The following is a 10,687-nucleotide window of genomic DNA, read 5'->3' as shown; positions in this document are numbered from 1 at the left end:
TAACTCACTGATGACATTGGTGAATGGTTGCTCAATTTCGTGAATCAGTTGAAGTTAGACATTAACACCGTTGGATGCCAGCTCAGTGGTCTATCGGTTAAGGGCTTCGGCTCGAAACTGGTAGGTCCTGGGTTCGAATCCCGCGAGAGTGGGTTCGTGGATGCGCACTGCTGAGGAGTCCCATAATAGGACGAAACGGCCGTCCAGTGCTTCCAGGTTTTCCATGGTGGTCTAGCTTCAATTGACTCATGATCTCAACTCTATAAATTACTAAAATCTCCACAAAACCCCTTCTGATAAATGTGATTAGTTGCACATAAATGTATCAGCGAGTAATAATGACCAATGAGAAAAAAATTCAATCATGTTTTACATTCATTAATTGCTCATTAATTATCACTATCATGTTTGTCTACCCCTCTTTTTATTTCTGATCTAATTCTGTCGATCGAATTTCACTATGACCGTTAATGTAATTAACTTGAAGTCACGTGTACTATGTTTTGATGTGATTGGTGGTAGCTCATAGGATATCCTGAATCTAGGTTTTAAATATCAATTACCGTTAAGAAACTATAAACAATGTTGACAGATAGAACAATTACTGTTTTAGTACTAAATTTAATAGAAAGAAAATAGTTTTTAATATGGGATTGTGGGGATTGTTGGATTTTATTGAGATCATAAACTGATTCGAGTTTGACAACCATTGAAAATCTGAAAGCACTGGACGGCTGTTTTGTCCGATTATAGGGCTCATCAGCAGTGCATACCCATGACTCCACAACCAGGAGTCGAGGACCATTTGATCCGGTCTCAGTAGTCTATGGGTTAAGCATTCATATGCGAGATTGAAGGTCCCAGGTTTAATTATTAGTTATGGAGTCTCATATTTTCAGTGCCAAGGAGTCCCATACTAGTACGAAGTCGCCGTCCAGTGCTTAAAAGTTTTCAGTGGTTGTCTAAATTAGATCAATTTACGACCACAATTAAAAAATCAAATTGCTGAATAGATTACTGTGTAGAAATGTAATGAATTTTGTAAAGCAATAAATACTTAGTATAAACATTATCACGATGATTGTAACCGTCTAAAATATTTTTTCCCAGTTGAGTTATACTGCTAATAAATATATTGATGGTAACTAATTCTTTCGAAGACATAAAAAAGACAAGATGGAAGAGAGAAATAAGAAGAAAATAAGTTAAAAAACCTAATGAATGTTTTCCGGATATATCGTATTAAGAATTAGTCTAAATTTGACATTTTACACTAATTAACTATATACGAAACGTGGAGAAACTGTTGTTTATGCATGTACTACAAGATTAATTACATGAGAAGTAAACATTAGCTTGATATTTAGCTTTCTACTTGCTTAACGATTTTTAGTTTTCCAAATATGGTTAAATGGTAGAGAAGGATAAGTCAGAGGGTGGCAATATAACATTTGTAGACATTCTGTATATACTCTTTACCATTTGAGCAGGTATAATTTGTCCTTGTTATTCTTTAATCAATACAAAACTGTATACAAATGTTGATTTGCAGTCAGTCTAGATATTCCGTATTCGAATACATATTTCTTTTAACTACTAGGTTATAACTTTTAAGTCCGATAAGTAGTTCAAAAATAATTGATAACTTCAATATCGCTGACATTGAAAATGTCAGTCTAATTTTCATTGGTTTAAAAATATCAGTGAAAAAGCAAATGTTTTCTTCTATGTATGCCCCTTGTAAAACGTAATGGTCATATGAAAATCTGCAAATTTTTTGTGATATGAATGAGTAAGAATTAACAAAGATTATTTGCAAGGTAATACGTTATTACCTCTAGCAATGTGCAGATTTTTTTTATACTTATTGACTTTTTTCAATACATAGGGATATTTCTTTCTGAGAAACTGAAAATCAAACTGTCTTGGTAGTGAAAGTTCTGTGAACGTAGAAGTTTGACTTCAGAGCCTTGAAGACAAATATTTGAGACTGATAATTCAATATCTATATTTGGAAAGTTTTTGTTACATTCACTGAATGCTTTGTAAAATCTCTAAAATCCATCAATCAAGAAGGCTATAGTGTGTTTAAAAAGTGATTTTTTACCATGCCTTCAGTATATGGGAAAACAGTACCATGAGACAAACCTTACTTTCATGACTTCTAAATAACTTAAATTTGCTACATTTTCATTTTTCCCTTCTAAACGGTTGTTGCAATATGTTTATGTTGTGTCTTTTACTCCTGTCAATTATCACGTGACAAGACTGCCAGTCAGAACACCGACTTATACGACTTTGCCCGTAGAGTCCAGAACACAATCTCAGCTTCCACTGTATGGATTATGTATTTCAGACATACACAGTTTCTAAACCAGCAGATCAAACCGCAGCACATCATAAAGTAGAAAATAACAATTGTACATGATCAGGCCAAGTGTGGCTGTGAGTGCGAGAGTGTGTAACTAATAGACTGGGAATAACTTAAGAATAATAAATCGTATGATAGTAGCCAAGAGGTCAAATAAAAGCTTATAATATATAATCTAGTTACTGAATAATTCTACAATAAGAATATATATAATAACACTTATTTACTTACACCTGTTACCCCTCGTGGAGGAGCATAGGCCACTCACCAGCACTCTCCATCCAACTCTGTCCTAGATGACCCTTTCCATTTTTTTGTAGTTGCTATCTATCCTTTTGATATTTGCTTTCAATTCCTGACGCAATGTATTCTTTGGCCTTCCTCTTTTCCGTTTCCCTTCAGGATTCCAAGTTAGTGCTTGCTTCGTGATCTATTTTGATGATTTCGTCATTGTGTCTTATCAACCTCCAACATCTTTCCCTGATTTCCTCTTCAGCTAAAAGCTTGTTTGTTCACTCCCGCAGTAGGCTGTTGATGATGGTATCCTGCCAACAGACATTGAGTATTTTGTGTAGACACTTGTTTACAAATACTTATACTATTTTGATGATGGTTGTAGCAGTTCTCGAAGTTCCAGCTCTATACAGTAGAACTGTCCTACGTTCGTATTGAAGATACTGACCTTGTTGTTGGTTGACAGTTGTTTTGAGTCCCATATGTTCTTAAACTACAGGAATACCACCCTTACATTGCCACTCTTTGCATTTACATCTGCATCCGATCCTCCTTGTTCATCGATGATGCTGATCAGGTACGTGAAAGTTTCTACCTGTTCCAGAGTTTTTCCATTAAGTGTGATTGGATTGGTTTTCTCTGTGTTGTATTTGAGGATCTTTGTTTTTCCCTTGTGTATGTTGAGGCCTACTGATGCAGAAGCTTCTTCTACACTGTTTGTCTTGATTGCGTTTTTTGTTAGATATCGTACAGTCTTGATCTACCTAACAGAATAAGTGTTTTAGCCAATGCAACTAGAATGGATCTGGATGATAGGCAAGTACAGTTTGCTAGTTATCTCATGTACCTTTAGTAATGAAAATCATATTGCAAAGCAAATCATACATATCATGATGATTGATGCAGAGAAAAAAAGAAATGTTATTCATTAATTTCAGAATGATGAATAAAAAACTTAATTTTCATGATTATTAAGCTAAAAATGAACTCTTGTTAAGCATATTTAGTGATAACCAATTTTTACACATAAATATAGTTTAATCCATATACATTAAATTTCAATATCAACATGTTCATTTTAAGTTTCCAAGTTTATATTGTTCTGACACCTTTGTTTTCAATTTGAGATTATACGTTTAAAAAAGCTTTGAAGAATTCATAATTCCTTACTAATTTTGAGATAAACCTAAAGTCGAGAGTGTCATACATTCTATTACACTACTACTACTACTACTACTATGTTTCTGATCTGTTTTTTTGTTATAAACCACAATTATTTTCCAGGAAGAAATTAAAATTCTCTCTCGGTTACATGACTAGCAATAACCAAACCACAGATATTTTCAGGGTTTTCCTACACAATAAATTGTTCATAACATTAGAAACAGATTTAATCTTAACTTCATCTATATCTCTATGTGTGGATGAATATCTGAGTATGGATCAGATTGTTGGTTATCAACTATTTTTTCATCTTAAAAACTCAGCAACTAATGATCGTATTTATACAAACATAGATTCAATGATATTTGACAACTTGAGAATTATCAGATGAAACACTTTAAAACAATGCTTTTATTTAAACGATCAGTTGGCTAAAATTTCATGAATTAGTATCTGAAAAAAATGAGTTGCGAAAGTTTGAAATTCGTGAAGGAGGCAGAGACGAAGAGAGAGAGAGAGAAAAAAAGGCGAAAAGAACAAAACTGTAACCAACTGCCATTAAATTTTAGGATTATTGTTTTTGTTAATTGTAGTCAGAAATCAGAAACCTTGTCATTAATATGACACTATATTTTTATGCTTAGAACTTATTTTACTATTCAATGAGATGAATATTCAGTATTTATCATTTTATAATTAATGATGTTGAGTATTGACCAAAATTACAAAATATCAAACTACAGAATTTAATTCAGTTGATTGGATGTTACTGGTTCATCAAATCCCTAGCGTGGTCGTCAGTACGTGTACTATTCAGATTTTACAAACAAACACAAGAACAACTATACAGTTTTATCTGGTTTAGAATAATTCTCCATCTTCACTGTATGTTCATATGAAAACTATACTGATCTGAAATTTAATAGTGATTGATATTGATAATGTTTTATCAATCATGTTTTACCAAACGGATCAGTGGAAATGTTTTTTTTATAAAATATAATGAGTGAAGTAGGTTCAAGTTTTCCGGTTAGCACCCCTTTCGAGATTGCAGATATGTCCTAATCGTAAGTTTCAACCAGCATGAAATCAAGGTTCATGGCCTTCTGTTAATTTTTTACAGCTGTCTAACATTATAATGACTTTTCTAACTGTAATACTTTCAAAATAGATGAATCGATTTTCTTGGAAAGCATACAAGATTGATCTTTCAAACTCTACTGTGATACAAGCTTCTGTTCAGTTTATTTATGCTAATTATAACAGATGACTTAATTTACCAATCGAGGCTATTCCAAAGATTTTCTGTCGCTAACTTTATACTTAATTATATTCGTGATTCATGTAGAAATATCCTAAATAATTTAAATTTACAGATAATAAACCACTGTATCTAAGAAATTTTATATTAAAATTATTATAAATCGATAGTTCAGACGTAAGGATACACTCGATACAACAGAATTGAACAATAATTGTATCCAGATATCTTCTTACTGAATAACCCAATAACAAATAACGAGAAAGAGAATTATCGCGGTGACGGACGACTAGGAAGTGATTTGGCGATGATACAGGATAAAATAAATTTCGGTTAGCATAGTCCATCAACACTAACATAGTCAATATCAATTTTGAATGATTATGAAACTATTCAATAAGGAAGTTATTTATCATAACAAACCTATTGTATTTTACACTCTGACTGTTTCGTATATGTTCAACATTATCGCCTGTCAATAACATAAAATAACGATCAATTAACTGAAAGGATCTATACAATACATGACCTAAAAACTCTTGTTAGAAATTGTTGAATATTATTATCAGAAGGGGTTTTTATGGAGATTTAGTATTTCCATGGTTGAAAGCGTGAGTCAATTGAAGCTAGACAACCAAGGAAAACCTGGAAGCACTGAACGACCGTTTCGTCCTATTGTGGGACTCTTCAGTAGTGCGCATCCATGACCTCGCCCCACGAGATTCCTACCCAGGACCTACCAGTCTCGCACCAGAGCACTTAACCGATAGACCATTGAGTCGGCAACCGTTGGTGTTAATGTCTAACTCCAACCAATCCACGAAGTTGAGAAACCATTCACCAATTGTCTTCAGTGCGTTTCTATTTCACAACAAACGTGGTTTGAACTCCATTGGTCACGAGGCGAGGTCGTGGATGCGCACCAGTGAGGAGTCCCACAATAGGACGAAGCGGCCGTCCAGTGATTCCAGGTTTTCCGTGGTGGTCTAGGTTCAAGGGACTCACGCTTTCAAATGTTGAATAATTAAATCATATTTGAACATGTATAAGGTAATTCAAAATATTTAAACATTTGTTTAATAACTAGGCAACAATTTTAATTTTGTATATTTTCAAATTAAATAACATTCTATTCATTTTTAAGCATATAGTGATTTTCTCAATTTACTTAGAAATGAATCAATTAATTATTTAATCCGAATTATACAAGAGTTTAAATTATAGGGATTTAAATTGTTGGATTACTATATTATTTTGTTTGCCTTAATCTCAGTCAACATGGTGACTATTCTCTTTCTTCTTCTGTTCTTTTTTTTGTATCCGCACATAAATCCACTTAACAATAGATAACCTTCAACAATTGAGTTGATTATCCTACTGTGCTGTTACTGTTATTTATTTCTTACTATAATTACTCCATTTAGAATGTAATAATAAAAGAAGACAAATTAACTTCATTATCCTTAACGTTATATTATAAGCATTAAATTGCCCATTTATTTCTTTCATATTGTTAACTGCTGTTTAAATGGCTATTTTGTGTGTGTAAAGGGCTTTTGGAGATTGTTGAGCTTTCATAGTTTATACCATGAATTGATCTTAGTTATAAAAAAACAGCAATCACTAGACAGCTGTTGCATCTTAGTATGAGACTCCTCCACAGGACTGAAGGTCCTGTGTTCGATATCCTATGACATCATGAGTGGGGACGATTGATGAGTCCCATGCTAGAATAAAACAGCTATCCAATTCTTTCTGATTTTAACTAAGATCGATGTAATGTAAACTACGAAGACCTTTTTCTTCACCAATTTGCCAAGCTAAAAATTATATTTACAATTAACTGAACAATACAACTTACATGTTTTGTAAAAAATCCAGAGAGTTATAGCTTCGAAGTGATCCTCTTGATAAACCTTGTATTAAGTAGACAGAATTTGATTTTTATGATGATATTACTTTACGTTAGGTAGTAGGTATCACTGAGTTGCATGTGTATCGTGTTTGGTTACTTATGTCTTTCGACAGTATGTGTATATTTTTGTCTACAAGTTTTATAAGCTGGATCTTTAATCACCTAATCAATGATCTGGTTCAACTTTTTTCAAACTTAAACATCTATTAGAAAGTGTTTATTTAACCATAAAATATTTTTCCAATGTTTCATGGAAAGCTGTACTTAGAGTGCGAAATGTGGTTTAGCATATAGGCAGACGTTAGAATCATCATCAGTCGATTAAGTATAATAAATAAATGCATTATGGTTTCCCTTTCTAACTGGGATATGTTATACTCAGTGGACAGAGTTATGCAAGTACATTTTCAAACCTTGAGGTTAAATTGATTGATAATTTTACTCTTGTAATTCTTTTGAAAAGATAAGCCTTTATTTCTTGTTAAATACCACAGTTTATTTATTAGAATGGCAGAGTAATGTGTACAAAAAACAGGAAGTAGAAATTTCATGGCAAATAAAAAAACTGACGAATATTGACATTACAAATATCGGTTTATATGTAATTCATGTTTATGAGTAGGATGTGTTACCATTGCATGACCGTATTAATTTGAAACAAGTATCCTAGAATTGATATGTTATCAGATCTGAAAGCAAAATACCTACGAATAAGGCCTTAAAATTATATAGCCTTGGTGTATAATGTTTAGGACCAGTGAAATATCACTCAGGCCTAATCAAATCATCCATCAAGATGAACTGATTCTACATCAGACGGCGGATCACTGTGTACTGAACAGTTTACTGAACATCGTCTAAGTCAAGGATAACTGCCAATCATTAATAAGTGTCCTGCCATGGACTGGCCCATGTAACAGTAGTTTTATTTTATATATAACCAATCTTTTCCTACAGTACATTTCCTTAATAAAATTACGCTTGTCCTATGCAGTTACAATTATAGTCACAGCACATGAGACCACGATAGGATAATCCGGGTTAAGTATTAACCGCGAAGGTGTAACATTGATGTAAACTAGACTGTCATACCATTTCTTTATAACTTGAGTACGCTCAGTATCAATATTAGTGATCGACGATATGTGTAAAACTAAAATAAGGATAACATAAACTAGAGAGTCAGTTGATTTCTTGTAGTATTAATGGAATGCATCTCCACAGGTTCCGTAAAGTTTAAAATCTACAGTGAACTTAGGCATAACTGGTGAATTGTAGTCATGAAGTTCTTCTTGACAGCGTTAAATATATGTGGGTAAAGATCTAAACAATTTCAATAAAGTAAAGATGGATAGTGGCTAGCAGTGGATGCGCGTTTCGTTCTATTTGGGACTCGTCAGCTGCATGCACCTGCATCTCAGAGTTGATGTTCACTCTGGGAATCGAACCCAGTACCTTTCGCTTCAAACGCCATCGCTTTATCCACTCAGCTACTGATTTCTGATAGCTAATAAGAGACTGACCAGTTGCAGTCCTAAACATCAACGGGAAGATTCAAACAAGTAATACCAAGTGAATTTAAATTTCAATAAAGGTCATTCAATGAAACTTAACAACAACTTACCTGTGTTGAATAAATATTGTCTGAATAGAGACTAATACAATGATTTACTGTTATTAACTTTTGTGATTATATTCCATCAATTTCTTATTTATTTTATATTTTCATTTCAAAAGTATCTATATATAGATATAGATATATTGTTGATAAATTAAACTTGTCTCAGAAAGAAACAAAGATTTACATTTCTAATTGTAAATGTCATTAGCATTCAAGTGATTGATGTTAATGGTGATATTCATATTTGTTTATTTAAACATGTTAACATACAATTAATGATATTTGGCTGACAAGTAAGTAGTCTGTACATTCACACACACACACACACATGAACTAATGAACTGTTTCCACTTCGTACTTTAAAAAAAAAATGTTATCGATTTCAATTTCATTTGATTTTGGAATTTTTCTTTTCAATTAATTAATGAGTTTAAACTGTTCAGTAACATCAACGCATAATGTTACCTTAATGAGTTAATAACTCCTATATGTGTTGTGTTCGAGACTAATGATAAGGAAAGAACATCATCGGAATGTAAATGATAGATTGTAAAAAATTGTTAATGAATTTAATAAACAAGTTATTTATACCTGTGTTTTGTCTAGACATTCTAAGAGAATAACGACATGGTGGACAAATAAGTTACTTATTGAACATTTACAAAAAAAAGTCGAGCAATACTGATTATGTTATAGTGTCATTATTTTAGGTTTCTTTTAAATAAGCTTGATAAAATCACAAAGTATTTAAGAATACTGATCGATTTATTAATTTATCTATCTAATTAGGTCCGAATTGTCTCACAGATAATCACTTGGACTGGTAAATTTATTTGTTTATTTACTTACTTACGCTCATCACCTCATTTGAAGCACAGACTGGCAACCAGGATTCACCAGCCTACTCTGTCCTGGGCTTTCTTTTCTACTCGTTCCCAGGTGCTATTCATTCTTTTGATATCTGCTTCCGATTCTCGCCTCACTGAATAACCTAGCTTCGAATTCACCACAGTTCATTAGTTCCCTAAAGACTATATATCCGATTTGCTGATAAGTGCCAAATAGTACGAAATCTGGACTAAAAGCTTCCTGTTGGCTAACCGCAGCCACCCTAAACATCAAACTTAAGCGAGTTATCATCAGAGTAGACCACATTCAATTATGATTAGTAGGAAGAGCGTTACCAAGAGACCTTGAGTCTGGTTATTAGCACATCAACGGGAACTATACCTTTGTCACAAGTCCTTTATTGTATGAATCAATTAAATCGATCTTTAAGAAAAGTTTATGGTTATATATCATCTGCTAAGAATCTGTAATTCAAGTGAAATGTCACTGAGCCCCAGCCAAATCACTTTGGTAGTGGGGTCACCGTATATTAAATAGTTTACCGATCCTCATCAAGCCAAAGGACAACCAAATTGCGTCAGTTGATTACACGCCATGGACTGTCCCATGCAGCAGTGGTCGCACTCTGTTCTTTTTACCTACTGACTGTAGTAGGACAACAATTGGAAAACTGAAAACACTAGGGAGCGGTTTCGCTTTGATATAACACTGTTCAGTAATTAAAAATTACTACCCTTGAGGGAACCGAACCTAGGAAATTCAGGTCTTACATGGAGTCCTTAACCTTCCGACTAATGAATTAACATCCAATCGTTTATATTTTTCCAACTTAAGTTATTTTGCGATCTTGCATAATTACCGTTCATTATCACTACTGTAACCTGTATCACTACTAAATTTGTTTGGACTTTACAGGTCATGATTCCTAACTATAACTCTGGGAATTGCCTCTACAGATTTTAGTCAGTACTCTGTGATGCAAATTAGGGATTCAAAGATCTTCACGACCGCCCGAAATCTTAGTGGGAAAATTAAACAACTTTGAATTTACTTATTTATATGTCGATTTTTTCAGGTTTCTAGGTGAAAATATGTTTTTAACAAACATCATCAGTGGGTTTTTGTGTATCACTGCTATTGTAACTGGGAAATCAAACAGTTGAAATGATACTTGGTAAACCTATATATTTTCATCTTCTAGATTACTGTAGGTTCAGAAATCTTTTGATTAACTGGTTCATTGGTTTTCAGCTGATCTATTACTTAAAACTC

General features: G+C 33.2%; 2 non-coding genes across 2 annotated transcripts; one reads left to right on the top strand and one right to left on the bottom strand.

Moving 5' to 3' along the window:
- Positions 1–80: 80 nt before the first annotated feature.
- Positions 81–152, top strand: Smp_tRNA_00048_Pseudo_CGA.1.1. The gene has a single exon. It is a non-coding gene (tRNA).
- An 8,223-nt stretch (positions 153–8,375) lies between these two features.
- Smp_tRNA_00207_Gln_TTG.1.1 lies at positions 8,376–8,442 on the bottom strand. Its single transcript has one exon. It is a non-coding gene (tRNA).
- Between the last annotated feature and the right edge of the window lie 2,245 nt (positions 8,443–10,687).

The sequence above is a fragment of the Schistosoma mansoni genome (genome assembly GCF_000237925.1).
Source record: "Schistosoma mansoni, WGS project CABG00000000 data, chromosome 1 unplaced supercontig 0010, strain Puerto Rico, whole genome shotgun sequence".
NCBI lineage: Eukaryota > Metazoa > Platyhelminthes > Trematoda > Strigeidida > Schistosomatidae > Schistosoma > Schistosoma mansoni.
Note: the sequence above shows the minus strand (reverse complement) of the source record. Positions and strands in the feature narration are given on the sequence as shown.